The 14,356-nt window shown below is 37.5% G+C and overlaps 1 protein-coding gene across 1 annotated transcript in view; it reads right to left on the reverse strand.

Moving 5' to 3' along the window:
• The window catches only part of PRKG1 (protein kinase cGMP-dependent 1), a 1,349,224-nt gene that overhangs the window by 1,301,095 nt on the left and 33,773 nt on the right, over positions 1–14,356 (reverse strand). The window lies entirely within an intron of this gene.

A 14,356-nucleotide genomic window follows, 5' to 3' on the forward strand; every position in this document is an offset into this window, starting at 1 on the left:
ACAACGAGATACTGGATGTAGACAGTAAAGAGCAATATGCTTGATGCACACTGCCCACTCAATAAATATGTTTCCTTCTTCCTCATTCTTTCCCATTCACCTCCTGCCCTCTGCTCCAATCCTTGTGTCTAGAAAATAAATAATATCTATTTAGAGACTCTTGGTTTAAGAATATTCTAAAGCATTTGTTGAGAAGCTGCCATCTCTTTATCTTTCTGCTACAGTTTTTGGTCTATGGCCAAGGTCTATGAAAAGTGGCTTGTCTTCAGAAAATTTAAATATAGTTGAGAAAACCAACATTGTCACAAATTTAAGAGTTACAGCTTGACCTATTTTGCAAACAGGGTAAATATGCCTCTACATATGAAGAGCCTAGGAAATTAATTTTAATAACCTTTTATTCACCCCCTGTGAATTCCAAACTACCAGCTAGAAATTTGTTAGACATAGGACTGAATTCTAAAGGGAAAATTTAGAAGATTCATCAACGAATACGTTTGAAAATGCAAATAGAGTCAAGATTGATCTTTTCCAGACAATATAATCCTTGCAGGTAGGAAAGCACTCAAGGAACTAGGTGACCTCTTGAATCCTTTCCCCATAGGAATATCTAACTGGTGAAAAAATTAAAATCAGTGAATCAAATGGGACCTTCTGAAACTGAGGGTTAGTTTTGTTAGTCCATTTTGGGTTGCCATAAAGGAATACCTGAGGCTGGGTAATTTTTAAAGAAAAGAGGTTTAAATGGCTGATGGCTCTGCAGGCTGTACAAGACGCATGGCACCAGCATCTGCTTCTGGTCAAGACTTCAGGAAGCTTTCAATCATGGTGGAAAGGGAAAGGGAGCCGATGTATCACATAGCGAGAGAGGGAGGGTTCTCAGGCTGTTTAAACAACCTGCTCTGGCATGACTTAATTGAGCAAGAACTCATTACTGCAAGGATGGCACCAAGCCATTCATGAAGGATCTCCTCCCATGATCCAAACACCTCCCACTAAGCCCAACCTCCAGAACTGGGGATCACATTTCAACATGAGATTTGGAAGGGACAAATATCCAAACCATATCAGTAATCCATCTGAAAATTTTGCAAATATGTTTCTTTCTTTGGTTACAGAGAGTGAGTTGCCTCAGGAAGCACTTTGTATCAGAAAGAATTTAAGCAAATTCTGATAGGTAGTCCTTTGGAAAAAAATCTGATTCTTTGATCAATTTCTTCTCTGATTTTATGATTCATTATAATTTATGTGATCCTTTGGTATATGAGGCAAGTAAAAACATGTGACAAGATTCACATATTTAGATATTTATAATTCTTTTAAATAATATAGTGCTATTTTTTGAGAAAGAAGAACTTTTCTTTGACAGTTATAAATTATAGATAATTTATCAAAAGACTTATGAAAAAAACAGTGAATATAGTCATTGGTATTTATTTGACCCTAAATATAAATATAGTGTTCAATTTACTATTATCCAACAGCTATTTATTGAAAATCTACTGAAGGAGGCATCAGAGAAGTATACTAAAATGCACGGAATGACTTGAATTTCTGTTTCTCTAACAGTAACAATTAATAGTTGTTTGCTCTTTTCTCTATCAGAAGAATATTAATTACTTTACAAGCATTATCCTAATTAATCTCCAAAACAGTTCTAGGAGATAGATTTTTTTATTATTATTATTATTATTATTATTATTATCGAAATCATAATCTTCTCCACATGAGAACATGTGAGAAGTTATCCTACTTGCCCCAGGTTACATAGCCAGCAAATAGGGGGAGCCCTGGTTTGGATGCAGGCAGTCTAACTCCAGAGCACACACTCCTATATTCGTATAATTTTTGCACTCATATCAAAGCCATGATTTCATTTGATCCTCACAAGAAATGGATGAAATGGAAAAGGAGCTAATTTGTTCTCAAATAAGCAAACCAAGAACAAATTTAAATGACTCATCCACGGGTACAACTTGCTCATGTCAGAGTTGGGACTGGAACCTAATTTTTGAGGTCTGTTTTTTTAGCAGGGCTTGCTCCCCCAGAGTTGAATCCAATGAGCACATTCCAACACATTTCCTAATGTCTCCTGCAAGATCTCACAAGTTTTATGACTTGTGACATTCTAGCATGAGAAATATGGCAATAAAGGAAATGGAGGAGGTGACTTTCTAAAAAAATAGTTACAGGCTAATGACATGGACTGTTAAACTCTGGGTACTGAGACCTTTCTCAAATATAAACCGTTAGGCAAAATGAGGAGCTTCTTTCCAGAGCAGCAGATGCTGATCTGATGACACAGCCCTTGGTTATAATGACTTCATTTCTGTGATGCCACATGAATAATACCTGTGTGATTACACTGAGTGATGAATGTTGGTGAAGTCGTGTGACCTGATCACCTCCCTGTTATCGAATTGTTGCCATAAAGGTTGAGTCTTCATTTTCCTAGCTATTATTTTGAAGTAAATTTGCCCAAAGTGAAATGGCAGCTTGTGCTTTTTGTAACCTTACACTGCAAATTTAATATCTGACACCAAGATGGAAATAACAAAATGGCTTTATTTGGTGCCTTTCCATTTGCACAGCGCTGCCCATGGACAAAAGGAGTAGAAGAAAGGAAGTTATCTTGTGTTCCTTGAGAGAACAGCTGTTAATTACACTCTTGGTTATTTTTAAATAAAACTTTTATTAAAAATAAACACAGATTGGGCTTTGGATCACAGAATTAAATTTAGTAAGGCAAGTTAGTTTAGGTAACTTGTTAAATTATGAGTTTATATTCTTGAATGAACAAACATCTAGTGATGATAGCTGCAAAAATAAAAGAAATCAGACATATTTCGAAAGAAAAATTACCCTGCCTGGTTTTGCCACTCCTCTAGAGTAGGAGCTTCTAATGAGCTTCTTACTCACTTGAGCCAACAAACTTAAATCCACCCTTGGTTTGAACTCCTGGTATTTTACTCATTCATCTTCCCTAACAATTTCTCTGTCTTTCCACTCTGCTTCTTCCTTTCTGTTATTTGAATTCTTTTTTTTTCCTGGCTTCTCTTCCCTGTCTTCTCCCAGCAATAAAATTAGGCAGATTATTGTAATTTTGTTGTTGTTGTTTCCCCATCTGACTGCCAAGCTCATTCTTTGATAGAGCACTAGGCTTTCACTGAGAATACAGCCAAATCCAATCAACAGATAGTTACTGGCCAACTTACATGAAGGCACAAGTAAAAACAGTGCCACTCAACTTCACTATGGCACTGGATTGTGACCTGATAAATCACTGGATTAAAAAACAATTTAAAATCATTTTATGCTTTCTGATATGGAATTGTTTAATTTCATTCCTGAAAGCCAGGAGGAAAATAACCTGGGGCTTCCTCAAAGATATTTTTCATTTGGAACTCCTGTATTTAAATAAATTAGCATATCTGCTTTTTAAACCAGGACATTTTTATATTTTTAGGAGTAATATGGGGCAACAGAGCTATTTGTCTTTCTCAAATATGCATCAGTTTCCTCTTAGTGGTTTTGAATAACAGAAATAAGGTCACTGGAATAAAACTGCCTCACAAGAAAAAAGATCTTTCACTTTGATTGTCTCAGCCCTGCCTCAGTGTGTTTATCTACGATAAATGCCTTGTCTTTGTCTAGCATTATCTACCAGAGACAAATCAGCTGTATATAATTATTACAACCAGGAGATTGTTTCTTTTCAGTTTGATATTTTAAAAAATGAATGGTTGTCAAAATGAGCTGACACGGAAGACAATTAAAGGTTTCTGCGTTGCATATAAGAAACTAGGAATCTTAAAGAGCAAAACATGCTGGTAATAAATAATCACTTTCCACTTGGTGTAGCACCATTTTGATCTGGTTGACTTAATGATCTCTGAAAGCTGGAGTACTATTCTCCCATCTGAGAATAATCTTGAGAAGATTAAGTAAAAACTAAGATTTTCTTACATAGTTTTAAAGCTCTATTTGCTTTAATTTTTGAAAAACATTTTAAAATAGCAAGATTTAATGATAATGTTCTCAATGTGATCATTTTAATTTCCATTCAAAAATATTGCTACATACTAAGTTTTAGATAGATCTAAACAAAAATTAGGTTAATGTTGATGAAATCATTGAAGGTCTTTAAAAGGGGCATGACGAAGAATAAGTACCAAAATTGATTATGCAGCAATCTTATTCCAAAAACTGCCCAATAGCCTTCAGATGAGCTAGATAAATGGACCATCCATTGAAAACCTATGGGACACTAATCTTTCAAAGAGAACACTAGGTCAATATACCTTTCATAAGTGTAGTGACACAGATATCAATTGATTTACTCCCTTGAAACACACAAGATCAATGAGATGCTAAAGCCAGCTAATAAGATTTGTGAAGCATTCAGATTCATCAACATTCCCCCAGCAGAGTGTTGTGGAAGAATCAAAGAAGGCTGGCTTCATAGGTGTGCAGTCTGGGCAGCCACACCAGAGCAGTTGGTTTAATGCTCTGCAGTCTTGAAACTCTTCATGATTTTTTAAAAAGGAGGCTTACATTTCATTTTGAACTGGGATCTAAAACTTATGTAAGTAAATCCTGAGTAAGAGATTTGGATTTTTTGAGTAAGAGATTAGACAGATACAGATTTGATTCTAGGTCCAGTACTGCTTTAGTGAAATGCATACAATTTGGGTAATATCTCTGAGCTCTCATTTCCTCTTTGCAAAAGCTAATCTTAATGCTTATTTTCAGAGTTGTAATAATTAAGGAAGATAATGCACATAACATATGCAGCATGGCCCCTAGCAAACATAGGTGCTTAATAAATGTTAGTTCTCTGCTCTGCCTTTTCCTCCACCCTATTTAATTCCCCACCATCACTGACAGCTGTTACAGAGATGTTACTGCTAGGATGAGATGTACCTTTAATTTAATATCCTGAAGTTATCCACAACTAGCTGCTCTGACTTGAGAAGACAAAAAAGGGAAAAGAGATAAAATTTAAGCCACATCTCAGCACAGAGCCTGGACCCAAGGCAGCATGAGTAAAGAGTTCTCACTTGGTACACTTACTCCCATGAATGAAGAAACTAGGATGGCTGATTGGCACTAGGTTCCATGAACCCTTGCATTCTAAAGTGAGGTGCAAGATCATCCAGGCAGGACTTGTGAAGGGAGTGGTTTAAAATCTGTTTCATGAGTCTTAGCTGATTGTCCACCTCTAGCTGACGTAAGAGGTTGAATTTGGAGAGACTGAAAAAGAATTTATTTGGCAGTCTCTGTTCCATTTCTCCCCACAAGGGCACGAGAGAGGGACATAGGATGTTTATTCCCCCTCTGTATTAGCTTCCTAGGGCTGTTATAACAAAGTGCTACAGGTTGGGTGGCTTAAACAACAGAAATTTATTGTCTCTCAGTTCAGGAGATTACAAGTCCAAAATCAAGGTGCTGACAGGATTGGGTCCTTTTGAGAGCTGGGAGGAGGAGTCTGTTCCATGCATCTCTCCTAGCTTCTGGTGGTTTGCCATCAATCTTTGGTGTTCTTTGGCTTGTAGACACATCACTCCAATCTCTGTTTTTATGCTCACATGGCATATTTTCTGTGTGCAGTCTGTGTCCTAATTTCCCCCTTTTTATGAGGACATTAGTCATATTAGATTAGAGGCCCATCCTACTCCAGCATGACCTCGTCTTAACTGAACTAATTATAACTACAATGACTATTTCCAAATAAGGTTTCAGTCTCAGGTACTGGGGGTTAGGACTGCAAATATGAATTTGAAGGGACACAATTCAACCCATAACCCTCCCTCAAGCCAAGTGATAAGATCTACTTTATGAGAATCAGATAATTTTGCCCATGTCTTCCACAGTTTAAAGAACTTGTGGTGCCTGAGTAGTCTAAAGCTATGCCTTGAACAGTTTCAGCCTGATGACAGAGTAGAGGTGGCTGCATTGGGATCTACTTGTTCTCCTACTGACAATAAGACAAAGGGGACCAAACTTGCAGCCAATCCAAGAAGACCACTTGAAGGAGAACGGGACACCAGCATAGGGTCTGAGCATGACAGAGTTGAACAGCCAATGGGAGGAGAAATGTGCCTGCATGAAGAGAGGTCCTTAAGGAGCTTTTCAGCCAGAGCCCCCAGAGGAATCTTAACAAGTGTCCAAAGCAGAAAGTCAGCTCTGGATGTCAGCTTCAATCAGAGGGTGTCAACATCCCATGATACCAGGACCAGCCAGTTAAATTCAGGTCCTTTTCCCTGATCAGATAAAGCAGTGATTGACTACAGGAAAAGGTGAGGAAGCAAAATAAAATGAGCCCAGACATACCACTCTTTCTCAATGCAACTGTCAAGCCTGATAGAGGATAAAGCCAGGGGAGGAGAAGTTTGGAATTTTGATATTTCACTACATAGGAAATTGTAATGGATTAAAATGAGGCTGTTATTGTGATTGATCAAGACTGGAAAGGTATACATACTATCTGCACAAGATTTCATCTAGGAGAAAGGAGGAACAAGTCTATGGAGCAAGTTTAGAATGGAGTAATTAATAACACTGGGTTTTTAGACTGCACCCAGTCCAGTTGGTCCAATCAACTGAGTAGCTGGGCTTGAGAGTGCCCAAAGTGAGCCATGGCATGGCACAAGGAGCTCAGGATTTATGGTTACTGATATGGTTTGGGTCTGTGTCCCCCGCCCAAATCTCATGTCAAATGGTAACCTCCAGTGTCGGAGGTGGGACCTGGTGGGAGGTGACTGGATCATGGGGATGGATTTCCCCTTTGGTGCTGCTCTGGTGATAGTGAATGAGTTATCCCAAGCTCTGGTTGCTTAAAAGTATGTCATACCTACCAGTTTCTCTCTCTTTCTCCTGCTCTGGCCATGTAAGACGTGCCTGTTTCCCCTTCACCGTCTGCCATAACTGTAACTTTCCTGAGGCCTCCACAGCCATGCTTCCTGTAAAGCCTGCGCCAATTAAATCTGTTTTCTTTATGAATTACCCAGCCTCAGGTATTTCTTTTTAGCAATAGCAGTGTGAGAACAAACTAATACAGTTACATAAATTTTTTCTCAAATTATTCGATTAATCAGTCTCAATTTCTTCATCTAAAAAGTATCTATGCTATAGGTTATTATAAACATCAAATGAAATAATATCTAGGTCAAGTATGTAGAACTTAGTACAAGCTTAATGAACACCATTAGTACCATTATACATATGAGGAAGGTACAGATCCTCCGTGTGATACAGACCAGAGAGAGGAAAGAAAAAAATCTGTTCTCTCTACATTGTCCTCCAATATAATTAACCCTACATCATTGGCTATAATTTGGGCCTCAGTTAAAAAAAAAAAAAAAGGAGTGATTACTCATATAGTTATGAACTCATGGAAAAAATACAAATTATTGTAAGTACTTAATTCTGACCAATACCGAGGAAGATCCCAATTTAGATTTAGAAGCCTTCTTTTCATGTGTAAATGCAAATTAACACCAAGTCTTACCTGGCACAATCAGGCAGTGATGACTGCTTGAACATCTGGAGTTCTAATATCGAGGTTGTGTTGGGGCTACAGAGATGCTAAATTTTGAATGGCATCTATTATTCTAACATGCTGAAAATTACAGTGTCAATTAGAATGGCATACATGTTTCACTATTCAAAATAGAATGCTTAAAGCTTGCAATATTTGCCTGGAAATCTTTGGAATATCAGAATCTCTGCCAGTTCTGAATGTTCTTGGCTAAATTTTAAAGTGAACATTGTTTTTGTGTTATGTGGCTTTCTTTTTGTTTGTTTTCCTCAGAGCATAACCAGGGTTATCTAAATTCTAAAGATAGTTTGGTAAGACCTAGAGGAAAACTGGCTTAAACTCAAATGGATTGAACTATGAAAAGCAGTGCATTTTGAGAACCTAGAGAAAATGCCCAGGTTATGCATTACTTATTTTTACTTCTAATCTGCTTTTTGTGTGCTTCAAATGATTAATTTAAACAAATCCACATGATTTAATTTACTAGACGCCATCTCTGTGAATCTACCTGGTAACGAGAAAAATCAGTGCAGGATAATATAGGTGCACAGGTCACGATTTCTTCTAGTTTTCTGGGTTTCATCTCTGTTTTTATAAACCTATCATTTGACAGTTATTATACCAAACATCTCAATGCTTTATAGATAAATCTCACTGGACAGGTAGGTCACTGTGAAAAGGGCCATGACTTTCCCTATGCTGTTACATAAGAGTTGTGTAGCACATATAAAAGACAGTGTTCAGGCTGAATTTTTCACGCAGCAAATTTGGACAAGTGCTCTTTGTTTAGTAAACGATGCTTCATAGTGGTAGAAGGGCAGTTAAAATCATAAAGTGTTTGAAATATTAGGGCATTAGAGATATCTAATTTTGCCCCCGAGCCTGACAAAGTTGAAGCTATGGCAAGAGAATTCATACTCCTCGACTCTCAGGGTAACACACAGCTCCATGAGAGCACCAGTATTAGAATCCAGATATTTTCTCTTCTGTCAAATGGCCTTTCTACTTAGGCTGCCTCACTAGCTATCTGATTGCATGCTACGGATACAGATGTTTTTTGTTTTGTTTTCTTTTGTTTTTGAGAGGGAGTTTCGCTATTGTCGCCCAGGCTGGAGTGTAGTAGTGCGATCTCAGCTCACTACAACCTCCACCTCGCAGGTTCAAGTGATTCTCCTGCCTCAGCCTCCCAGGTAGCTGGGATTATAGGTGCCTGCCACCATGCCCAGCTAATTTTCAGTACAGATGTTTTAAGTCTTAACTCATCTGAATTTTAGCATATATGTTAAATCCTATGTTCTACTTTGAGTCAATTAATATACACTTCTATATTTGTTATTCAGAGTAAAAGTGGACAAGAATCATCTTGTTTTTCTAATTGATTTACTTTTGGGGAAAAATAATGATCATTCAAATATCAAAGTGTGTTTGTTCTTCCTATATTGTGTTCACTTCTTCCATCTCAAGTAGCTCACATGGGCTAAGTTTATATTAAAGAGTTGAGAGTACAGGTTGTCTACCAGAGACTCCCTTCCCATCTTTGGGAAAAGCCCATTGCTCTAGGTTTCCAAGAGGAAGTGGAAAGACAGGGGAGGACCTTGGAGAAGCAGCAAAATAAAAGACACATGGTTTCCAGACCTGGAAGTAAAGAGAAATCAGCATGCCACAAAGGTGAAATGGATCTGAACAAAGCTGAGCAACAGTGCCCTGAAGAGATGTCAAGAAATGAAGTGTTTTGAACCCAGAAGCAGGGGGCTCCAGCCCCACCAAACACTCCTATGCCCTAAGAGTGGCTCAGAAACAGCTGATCCACCAGACCTGAGGCCTCCATGCAAACTGAGGTAATGGGTAGCTCGGTGATGATCAACACAGTCTGACTACTGACGACTGGAGGAACTGTTCCAATGTTCTGATGATGGGTCAAGATCCTAGGACTTCTGCACAACTTCAAGGAGGAGAGAACTCCAATAATGATTAGAACTGAATGCTCCAATGGGAACTCAAGGTCAGATATGAATTGATTTTATAAAAATAAAGAGATGTGTTGCTTGTGCATTTGAGTTTGTGGAATAAGATTCATACTCATTATAAGAACCACGCTTGGCCGGGTACAGTGGCTTACACCTGTAATCCCAGCACTTTGGGAGGCCAAGGCAGGTGGATCGTCTTCCACCTGGAAGTTCGAGACCAGTCTGGCCAACATGGTGAAACCTCGTCTCTACTAAAAATACAAAAAGTAGCTAGGCATGATGGCAGGTGCCTGTAATCCCAGCTACTCAGGAGGCTGAGGCAGGACAATCGCTTGAACCTGGGAGGCGGAGGTTGTAGTGAGCCGAGATTGTACCACTGGACTCCAGCCTGCTGGGTGACAACAGCGAGACTTCATCTCAAAAAAAAAAAGAAGAAAAAAAAAAACCGGCTTTTTATTTTTAGTTGATAGAAGATCTGTAGGCAATTAGATTAGGAGGAAAATTCTATGTTTTATCTACTCCACACAGTCTGCCAAATCTGTTGAGCAAGAAAGATTTCCAACGTGACTAGCTAGAAAGAATTTGTGCTGTCTTTTAGAAAAATGGGTCAGAATTATTAACTGATGATATAATTGTGATGGAGAGACACATTGAATAATCAAATAGGAAAGTTTCCTAGATTTGGTAGCAAGTTCCAGCAAAAGTTAGATTTGCTGAGAAATGTATGGGAACCAAGAGGGTGGGCTATTCTTTGGTAAAATTGTTACGGACATATGGTTTGTCATTAGGACTTTACTCTCTGGGATTCTTTGGCCGTATTAGATTCCTTTAGGAGCTCTAACCCTGCAGTGATGCTGTTCTCATGAAATTGCTTTGGACTTCATTTTCTTCCTTCTATATCAAAATTTATCACTTTTCCAGGAATCTGCAAACTAATCTGATTACAGAGTATACCAATGGAACAGAACAGAGTCCTCAGAAATAATACCACACATCTACAGCCATCTGATCTTTGACAAACCTTAGAGAAACAAGAAATGGGGAAAGGATTCCCTATTTAATAAATGGTGCTGGGAAAATTGGCTAGCCATAAGTAGAAAGCTGAAACTGGATCCTTTCCTTACTCCTTATACGAAAATTAATTCAAGATGGATTAGAGACTTAAATGTTAGACCTAACACCATAAAAACCCTAGAGGAAAACCTAGGTAGTACCATTCAGGACATAGGCATGGGCAAAGACTTCATGTCTAAAACACCAAAAGCAATGGCAGCAAAAGCCAAAATTGACAAATGGGATCTCATTAAACTAAAGAGCTTCTGCACAGCAAAAGAAACTACCATCAGTGTGAACAGGCAACCTACAGAATGGGAGAAAATTTTTGCAATCTACTCATTTGACAAAGGGCTAATATCCAGAACCTACAAAGAACTCAAACAAATTTACAAGAAAAAAAACAAACAACCCCATTGAAAAGTGGGCAAAGGATATGAACAGACACTTCTCAAAAGAAGACATTCATACAGCCAACAGACACATGAAAAAATGCTCATCATCACTGGCCATCAGTGAAATGCAAATCAAAACCACAATGAGATACCATCTCACACCAGTTAGAATGGCGATCATTAAAAAGTCAGGAAACAACAGGTGCTGGAGAGGATGTGGAGAAATAGGAACACTTTTACACTGTTGGTGGGATTGTAAACTAGTTCAACCATTATGGAAAACAGTATGGCGATTCCTCAAGGATCTAGAACTAGATGTACCATATGACCCAGCCATCCCATTACTGGGTATATACCCAAAGGATGATAAATCATGCTGCTATAAAGACACATGCACACGTATGTTTATTGCGGCACTATTCACAATAGCAAAGACTTGAAATCAACCCAAATGTCCATCAGTGACAGATTGGATTAAGAAAATGTGGCACATATACACCATGGAATACTATGCAGCCACAAAAAGGATGAGTTTGTGTCCTTTGTAGGGACATGGATGCAGCTGGAAACCATCATTCTTAGCAAACTATCACAAGAACACAAAACCAAACACCGCATGTTCTCACTCATAGGTGGGAACTGAATAATGAGATCACTTGGACTCGGGAAGGGGAACATCACACACCGGGGCCTATCATGGGGAGGGGGGAGGGGGGAGGGATTGCATTGGGAGTTATACCTGATGTAAATGACGAGTTGATGGGTGCTGACGAGTTGATGGTTGCAGCACACCAACATGGCACAAGTATACATATGTAACAAACCTGCACGTTACGCACATGTACCCTAGAACTCAAAGTATAATAATAATAATAATAAAATAATAAATAAAAATAAAAAAATAAAATAAAAAAAAGAGTATACCATATTTTATAACTCTGGTCTTGATTCAACAGATTAACCTCTCCACAATAAAATGTACAGTTTTATGGGGATCTTCACTGTTTTAACTTACATAAACACACACACACACACACACACCGGTATGAATTTAAACAGGAACAGTTTTGAGACACAAATACTTCATTAAACTACAAGTATGGACTCCAAATTCCAAAGATAGTCTTACCAACATATCTCCTCTAGAATGCATCTTAATAACATTTAATATTGAAGAAAGTTTGGTAAGCTAAATTCAATGGATAAATCAATTATGACTCATTTATGAAACTTTCCCTACTCCATCTCTTTTTTACCTACAGAGCCCTGAAGTACAATCATGTGAGAAGACTGCTTTTATGGGGGAAGCTGGTGAAAATCCTTCTAACTAAAGTGGACTGAGATTGGGGTTAATTTCTGAGGCATAATTTTGGTGCCTTCTAATTTACCGAATCTATAAGAAAACTGTTCATAGTGCCAAGAGACACTTTTGAGCTATTTTGAAAATACAACATGAGCTCTGAAGTACTGAGGGCTATTAATAAAGTTTTAGTATATTTTCATATTTTTAAAGCATTATTTAAAATACCGACATTATAACACACACACCTCCAGAATGTAAGCTATGAAAGCAGGGATTTTTGTCTATTTTGTTCACTGATGCAGCCAAAGCATCTGGAACAGTGCCTGGCAAATGGTATGATGCTAAAAAAAGTTGTTAAATGGAGATGTGTTGACACGTTCATAGCACATGTCTCTTAGAGACTCTGTTTTCAATTCTTTGGGGAATATATCCCAAAGAATAAAATTGGCCAGGCTCAGTGGCTCACGTCTGTAATCTCAACACTATGGGAGGCTGAGGCAAGTGGATTGCTTAAACTCAGGAATTCAAGATTTGCCTGGGCAACATGGCAAATCCCTGTCTCTACCAAAAAATAAAAAAATTAAAACAAAAATAATTAGCAAGGCATGTAGAAGTAGAATAGTTAGGTCATAAGGTAATTCTATTTTTAATTTTTGAGGAACCATCATGCTATTTTCCTCAGTGGCTATTCCATTGTACATTCCCAGCAACAACACACAAGACTTCCAATTTTTCTATATCCTTGCCAAAACTTGTTATTTTCTGGGTTTTTTTCTTTATAGTAACCATTTTAATGGGCGTGAAGTAGCATCTCATAGTTTTGATTTGTATTTCCCTAACAATTAGTGATGTTTAGCATTTTTGATGCACTTAATGGTCATTTATATATCTTCTTTAAAGAAATTTCTATTCATGTCCCTTGCCCATTTTTAAATTGAGTTTTTTTGGTTTTGTTGCTTAGTTTCAGGAGTTCTCTACATATTCTGGATATTAATGCCTTTTAGTATATATGAGTTGCAAATATTTTCTCCCATTCTGTGGGGTTTTTTTTTACTCTGTTGATATTGTCTTTTGAGACACAAAATTTTTTAATTTTCATGAAGTCCAATTTGTCTATTTTTTTCTTTTGTTGCCTATTTTGTGTCATCCCCAAGAAATCATTACCAAATCCAGTGTTTTGAAGCTTTCCCCATATGTTTTATTCTAAGAGCCATATGATTTTAGGCCTTACATTTAGGCCTTTGATTCATTTTGAGTTAATTTTTGTATACGGTGTTAGGTAAAGACCCAACTTCCTTGTTTGGCACATTGATATCCAATTTTCCTAGCACCATTTGTTTGAAAAGACTGTCCTTTCCCCATTGAATGGTCTTGGTAGCCTTGTCAAAAGTCATTTGATCATATGTGTTATTTATTTCCGGTCTCCCTAATCTATTCTATCAGACTATATGTCTGTCTTTATGCCAGTACCACATTGTTTTGATTACTGTTAGCCCATCTGTATTACATAAAATCATGATTACAAGCTCATACTACAATATTACATTTTTTCCTTTTCCAAATTTTCCATAGCATTGTGTTCTTCTTCCACCAGAAAGGCAGACTGTTTAGAGGTATGATAGTAGCTGTAAGTGGGCAGTAGTGAACAAACTTGAGAATTACATAACTTTCTGATTACAGAGTTTGTAATGACAGGAAGGGTAAGACTGCAGATCACTAATTCCCAGTCTTTTCACCAGCAAGGATCCCTTTGGTAACATTTACTTATAAATACCATTATTTAAAAGTGTCTTGTCCTATAAAATGTATTTCCTAAGTAATAATTTTCTTGTTTCCCTATTTAATCAAATAAATACATAATTACCAATCAGAGTTTCTGATGTGAAAGAGAAAGCTAGATGATCAGCCTGAGTCAAATGCTTCTGTAGACCACTGTATTTGTATCATGAGTCAATGTGTGATTTATAATTTTTAAATATTGACACTTCTTTTTTGAGCCCTACTATCTAGAGGTCAAAGGGATATCAGGTTGGAAGTAATTGCCCTGAACTTTTAAAAAACATATTCAAAAAAGTTTGTAGAAAAAGTTAGGTATGAT

Source organism: Macaca thibetana, chromosome 9, assembly GCF_024542745.1.
Source record: "Macaca thibetana thibetana isolate TM-01 chromosome 9, ASM2454274v1, whole genome shotgun sequence".
NCBI lineage: Eukaryota > Metazoa > Chordata > Mammalia > Primates > Cercopithecidae > Macaca > Macaca thibetana.